This window comes from Mustela lutreola, chromosome 15 (assembly GCF_030435805.1).
Source record: "Mustela lutreola isolate mMusLut2 chromosome 15, mMusLut2.pri, whole genome shotgun sequence".
Lineage (NCBI taxonomy): Eukaryota > Metazoa > Chordata > Mammalia > Carnivora > Mustelidae > Mustela > Mustela lutreola.
Window position 1 is genome coordinate 50236493 of NC_081304.1, and position 7227 is coordinate 50243719.

The window sequence follows — 7227 nt, forward strand, 5'->3', positions numbered from 1 at the left end:
CTGCAGCTGTTCTCTGTGTTGTGTTTAATACCTCCTCCGAAACAGAGTGGGCTGAGGGGGGTGTCATTTATATCTCAGAGAAGGTGGGGGAAGGCTGGCCCTCTTTCCAGCTCTGCCAGAATCAGGTTTCGCTAGAGTGACTTCCTCGTTCTATGTGATACATCATGGTCCCCCCAAACAGAACTCTTTTGCTGTCCAGATGAAAGTACAGCACGTGTCTTAAAAGCATGTGGCAAGAATTTTTTCATGGTCTTCCATTTGTAACAACTGTAGTCCTACTCCCCCGCAGTGGTCCTACTTCCACCTCCATGCATCCTGTCACTCATCACATAAATAAATAAACAAATATCACATCCAGTGTGAACTTTGTGCCATAGCTAGTTGGCTATGGTGTGTGTGTGTGTGTGTGTGTGTGTGTGTGTGTGTGTGTGTGTGTTGCTATTGAGGCTGGGACAGTTAGTAAGGTTACGCAGCCAATAAACAGCATTGCATGGGTCTGACTCCAAAGCCTGGAACTTAACTGTGGCACAAGGCTATCTGGCAGAGAATAGAATGGGCTAGGGGCATTCCAGTCCATCCCTGGGGAGCAGAGATGTGAGGGCTTTTTGCTTCCTGTTGTGGGCCTGGCACCCCTCTCTTTTCCTGGAGGCCTTCCTAGGAGATGTCATGTAGATGTCAGATATTTGCAAGTTTCTGCAGATTAGATCAACTTTCAAACTTAACCCGAGCTGGAAGGAATCTTGTGATTGTTCTTTTCTAAAATGAGTGAGTATAATCTTTTGTGTAAACCCGTGTTCTTTTTTTTTTTTTTTTAAGATTTTATTCATTTATTTAACAGAAAGAAAGATCACAAGTAGGCAGAGATTCAGGAAGAGAGAGGGAGAAGCAGGCTCCCCACTGAGCAGGGACCCCCCCCCCCCCAATGCGGGGCTCAATCCCAGGACTCTGAGATCATGACCTGAGCCGAAGGCGGAGGCTTTAACCCACTGAGCCACCCAAGGGCCCCTAAACCTCTGTTCTTTAAAGAAGGACACACATGTAATTAGCCCATTCTTTGCTCTTTTGTATCTGTCATTGTCTCTTTAGCTTCCTTTGTCCCCATGTCCCTCCCTCCAACACGTGGAGGCAGGAGGAGCCACAAACCAGAATCCCAGGTGGGGAGGCTGCTCAGCTCTCCTAGCCTGGGGTGAGCTGTAACCTGCCAGGACGCAGACAGCCTCTCTTGACCACAGTCTGGGGGGATCTGCTCAGGCCTGAGAGTGTTGATGGAGATCTGCCTGGCTCCCAGGCTTCCCTCCTTGTTCACTGCACTGCGTGGAGTGTTTCCTGGGGCAGATCAAGGTGTTGGCCCCTCCCTGCATGCACTCGTCCCACAGCGACCACTTCTCTTACTCCTCCTTCTTGAAGGGAGAGCTTGTGCACCTGCCACCAGGGTCTGATATCTGCAAGGCCTGGGAGGTGTGGGGAGGAGGTAAGGGTGCTCTTGACTCCTGTCTAGTACGTACTTTGGGGGTGTTTTATAGTCCAGGGCAGAAGGTCTGGTGAGATGGGGGCCATGTAGGGTATGCTGGCAGATGTGTAGGGGCTGCCTAAAATTTGGGCTTCTGGGAAGCAGGCTTGGGGCAGGAAAGTGTAGAAGCTGCCCTTTCCCTCTCACAGCCACATCCCTTCCAGGCCCCAGGCTGCATCTGCCCTTGACATTTTGCTTCCCCAAAACAGCCCGTTTAGATGGTTCCTCCTGTCACTGTTATCTTTTAATTTAAACTCCTGTTTTCTGCATGGTCACAGAATTTGCTGAGGTCACGGAGGAAGGGTGGGCACAGCAGGGCCCATGGCTGCTCCAGGGAAAGAGGAGCTGGACGCTGGAGGCCAGTTGGTCTGTCCTCCTGGGTGCCCAGGCACTGGTGCAGCTGCGACCAAGCACTGGAAGTCACCCATGTGGCGGCCAGGGCTGAGCGGGCAATGCTGGCTTCTATGGGGCTCCAGGCTTGGCAGGAGGAGGCCGGACTCCTGGATCCACACTCCTGCCACTGTGCCATGTGGACCCCAAACACAGGGTGGGGATCAAGCTCATCTGTGGCCCTGGCAAGTGTGGGCAGGGGATCCACTGGCCAAGATGCTGCCTTTGGTTTGAGGTGCTGACTCGGTTGAGCTGGGGCACTTCCCTCCCTGACCACATGGGTACGAGCATCTTCAACAGGGCCCTGCACCCCATAAAGCTGGACGGGTGCAGCCTCCTGTGATGAAAAGGTCAGAGCTGACTCAGTGGCTTGTGGCCCGACTCATAGCTCCTGTCTGACACTCCACTGAGGCTGTGCATCATTCACCCAAGCTCGTCATGGTTCCTTGAATGTGCCAGGATCTTTTGCCTCCCAGTTCTCCTCCTGCTGCTCTCCCCATGTACAAGGTCCTCCCTCATTCCCAGTGTAGCCCCAATGCTCTCCCTTCCCTGAGCCCATCCCCCACTACCCCATGGGCCAGATTTCCTTCCTCCTCAGTGACCCAAGCCCTTTTTGTCCTTACAACTTGCTGAGTGGGGTTATGGTTCTTGCCTGAGTCTGTGTCCTGTGTGGCCCACAGTTTCTTGAGGGTGGAGACCACTTTCTCCAGTACTGAATCCTGTGCTGGTCCTTGCTTGCTTGCCTTGTATCCTACTGTGGGATCCCACGATGTGCTGCATTAAATGGGATTGAAGGTAGGACAGCTCAAGGGGCAGGAGCTGCTGTTTCCTTGTATTTGGGGTAGGAGCAGGGTCGGGGGTGGGTAGTGGCTCTGACTGCTGCAATCTGGTCCCTGATCTCACAAACAGCAAACTCCCTGCTGGGCACAGTGCGAGACTTTGGGTGGGGACAGGGGTCTTTTAAAGAGGTTCCAGCCTGGCCTTTGAGAAAAAGTGCCAACACCAGGCAACATGTAAATGCTGAAATTTGACAACAGCCGCGTCCCTAGGGTTCTGAGGCCACGAGAAGTAGAGCTAAGAGGGACAAGGGGCTGATTCAGAAGGGGAAATTAATTGAGTATTAGAAGGAAGGCTATGATTGATCCAAGGTCAAGCTATCATGATGGAGTTTCAGGCAATCTTTGTGGGAACTTCAGGACCACTTGATGTAAAACCACCAAAGCAGCCCACATTTGTTGGTCCTGAAGCCAGGTTTCCTGTCCCTTACTGGCATAGGTCCTGCTGCCCTATGGTCAGAGGACTGAGTCTGCCGCCGTCCTCTGCCCAGGCTGGAAGGTTGTGGTGATGAGGGATGGAGTGACTGGCCCCGGAGGGCAGCTGGGGAAATCCCTGCTGCGTCAGTCATGGGCGCCCTCCCTGTCAGCAAGACTTCCTGCTCCCTCCCAATCCTGTCTGCCCAAGGGGACAGGTGTGCGATTCCTGAGTGACAAGAGACAGTCAGGGCTGCCCCAGCCTCGCTCGGCCCCCTTCACAGCCTTGGCCTGCTTGAGGAGGGAGGGTGTAGAATATTCCCCAACATCTGGCCTGGAGGCAGGTGGCCCAGGTGGTTGCTGGGGGGAGGGGACTGGGATGACAAAACCAGTCAGAATTAATGACTGTTGCTGTTTATTGAGTTCTTTCTGTCCTCTGGGTCTTGTTGAAGTCCATTCTATGCGTTTTCTCAAATAATTCTGCAAGGCAGATTGATTGATTGATTTGAGGTTTTTTTTTTTTAAGATTTTTATTTATTTGTCAGGGAGAGGGAGTGAGAGTACAAGTCGGGGGAGTGGCAGGCAGAGGGAGCAGGCTCTTCACTGAGCAGGGACCCTGATGTGGGACTTAATCCCAGGACGCTGGGATCACGACCTGAGCCAAAGGCAGACGCTTCACTGACTGAGCCACCCAGGTGTCCCTGCAAAGTGGATTTATTATGCACATTTCACAGACAGGAAATGGGAGAAATGACTTGCTCAAGATCATAGAGCCAGAGAGGGGTGAGGTTGTCTGACACCAAGGTGTGAAGTGAATAGTTTCTGGTGGTAAGTGGTGTTTTGTTTTGTCTTTAAAGATTTTGCTTATTTATTTGAGAGAGAGAGAGAATGAAAGACGGAGAGAGTGAGACAACATGGGGTGGGGGGTTGGGGGGGCAGGGCCAGAGGGAGAAGCAGACTTCCTGCTCAGCAGAGAGCCTGATGTGGGACTTGATCCTGGGACTCCAGGATCATGTCCTGAGCCAAAGACAGACGCTTAACCAACTGAGCCACCCAGGTGCTGGTAGTCTTTGAATGGGGACTTTCTTTGTTTCTACAAGGATCTGATCCCAGACTTTGAAGGACAGATACCAAGCTTTGGTCCTGGCTACCCTGGGATCGACCGAGCCAGTGCTCAGCTGTGGCCTTTCCTCCCAGGGCTCAGGGCAGAGCCCTTGACCATTCATGAGGCTCTCCCACCAACATGTTCTCTTTGACTCTTCACAGCATCCTTGGAAAGCAGTTGTAATTCCCATTTCCCAGTTGGGGAAACTGAGGCCCGTGATGGGAAGCATCAAGTACAAGAGAGAAAAGAGTTGGGACCAAAACTTTGGCCTTGGCACCTGTTGCCTCCCCTGCCTTCTCCTAGGCTGGGCTGCTGTGTGGGTGTGGGGTGACTCAGGCAGGGCGTGTGGGTGGGCAGGCGCTGCAGCTACGGCTGGTGGGTGTGGCCTGCCTGACGCCTAGGGCGGGTGGCCCAGCCAGTTCTGCCTCTGACGCCTCATTTCAACCCTCTCTCTGCCTAGGATGAGAGCCTCCCGCCGCCTCAGCCGCAGTCCCTCCGGGGGTCCCTGGGCCCAGGGCATGCGATGATCTCAGAGCAAAGGCAGCCACCACCACCCAGACCTCACCAGGTGAGTCCTCACCACACATGGCAGCCAGCGCTCTCCAAGGTCCTAGGGGACCCCGGAGTGAGAACCCAAGGGGTCCTTTAGGTCGCATCTGCCCTTTGCTGACAGGCCTTGGGAGAAGGGTTGGGAAGAAGCTTGGATTTCTAGCAGGAGAAACAAAGTGAGGTGTGAGCTCTTGGCCTGGGGAGTAAGTGCAGAGCCCAGGTTCTGATGGACCCAAGAAACTTCCCTGAGGTTTGGAGATCTTGGGAGGGGGAAGGGCTCACAACCACCTAGGGGCAAAGGCGAGACTCTTGTCACCACTAGTGGGCCCCGGGATGTGGCTCTCCAGTGCAGGAAAGTGAGGGGGGCATTCAGGATGAGATGAGGTAGCCCAGAGCTTGAGAGAGACAAGGCCCAGGCACCTCTCAGAGGGGGAGCCTGCAGCTCCAGGGGTTCCCTGTGGGCCCCAGGCCTGGCCTGTCTCCCGGGAAAGGCCGTTCAGTCAGTATCACGGCTTGGGAGCACTTCTCCGGTGAGGAAGGCCAAACCCAGGGAGGGAAGGCAAGGCAGTGAGAGAGTCCCACAGGTGAGAATCCCGAGTTTATGGGGTGACTCAGGGAGCTAATTATCTCCACTAATTATAGCTCCAACCCAGAGTTTTCTTGACCCTCTCCTGCCCCATGGCTGCCCCAACTCATGGGCCCAGTGCTGGGAGGATGGAGCGGCTGGATGTCATGGGTGAGCGCTCTAGGGTCCTGGGGTCCTTTCAGCTCATTCATCAGAAGGGAAAACAGAGGCCCAGGGTAAGAGACATGCCCTCCACCCCCCTCCCAACCCCCTGCCTCAGTCTCGGTTTAGCTCGGCTTTTTAGCCCTATCTGTCCATAGACCAGTCCTGGCTGAGGAAGGAGTTAAAGCCCACCCTTCCTCATCCTGTGACTGTGGATACAGTCAGGGACCTACATGCTCATGATTCTTTCTCGGTAGGAGACTTCATCTCTCTGACCTCAAGTTCCCTGCATTCCAAGGCCAAAGCCTTCCCCTGGATAACTCCTCCTCTCCCAGGGCTGCTGACTTTGGGGAGGGCAGCTGTCCCATTTCCAAACCTCACTGCCAACTGATAACGAACGGCTCTGGATACTTTTTCCAGGAAGCTTTCCTATCTGGGCCAGGATTACCAGTGGCCCCAGCTCTACTCCGCCTAGCTAAGCTCTTCTTAGAGGAACTCTGTCCCTTGTTCCTATCTCCAGGACCCTGAGGGTGTTCTCTGAGGGCTGCTCAAGCTGAGGATGGCCCCCTGTTGACTGCAGAGTCACCTCTTATCCACGAACCCTTGGTCCTGTCCATCTTATCCTATATGGCCAGCCCACCCTTCTCCATGGGTGCTGGCATATACCGCCCCCACAGCGGCCTTCTGCCAGCTAGCTCACACCTAGCTCCATGTGCTAGTCTTCTTCATCCTTCATAGTCTGCTATCGCTAACATGTCTGTCTCCTGTGTAAACCCTCCCATGCCCGCTGCCCTTGGGACCAACTACAACTCCTCACTGGTGTTTCAGGCCCTCATAACATGGCCCCCCCTGCTTTTGGAGCCTCTCACATCAGTGGTCCCCAGAACTCCCCAGGTTCTGCAGCCACACCAGCTCCTGGCCACTTGCTATCTTTCTTGACCTGTGGTCTTTGCTAAGGCTGTCCCCTCTGTCCAGATTGTCCTTCCTCTACACAGATACCTCTAAGGTCCCCTTAGAGTTCTCAAAAGACATATCAGTCCCTCTCCCCAGCACATCCCTCTGAGCCCAGCATGGGGTCCAGCCTGTACTGAGCACATCTGAGGGGCTGCCTTGCCTGCCTCTGGGAAGGGAGCTTAGCTGCTCGCTTCAGGTGAGAAGGGAATCTAACGGACAGATAGCCACAAGGCTGGTGGCACTCAGCTCTTGGGGATGAGACAAAGATAATGAGTGTGTCAGCTGCAGAGACCACCAGGGTAGTAAGAAATCCAAAGCACCAAAGAGGCCTGAAGCTGTATTACTAGGAGCAGAGTGTCTAGGACAAAGGAGAAGGTAGTCCTGTTTTGTTGAGGAAATCACTGAACACAACATCTGATGGGGAAATGGAAAAAGCAGAGCTAATTCTTAGTTGTCTGCCTGAAGATTGTGAGTGGAGATGATGTCTTGAGAGAAGCTAAGGGCATGGTGGTCTCTGCCTGGAAACTCTGTTGGGCTCTCCTAGGATGCAAAGGGCAGAGGTGCTGGAGCAGGGAACAGGAGGAATTGCAGCGAAGTTGGTAGGCTTGGAGGGTAGAGAGTGAGCTCCTTGTCCTGTGGGTATGAGTAGGGACCACCCGGTGCCACATGGGCATCTGAAGCCCCCTAAAGCTCCCCCATGCCCACTCAACCTAAGCACCTGTGCTACGATTTTGCTCCAGCC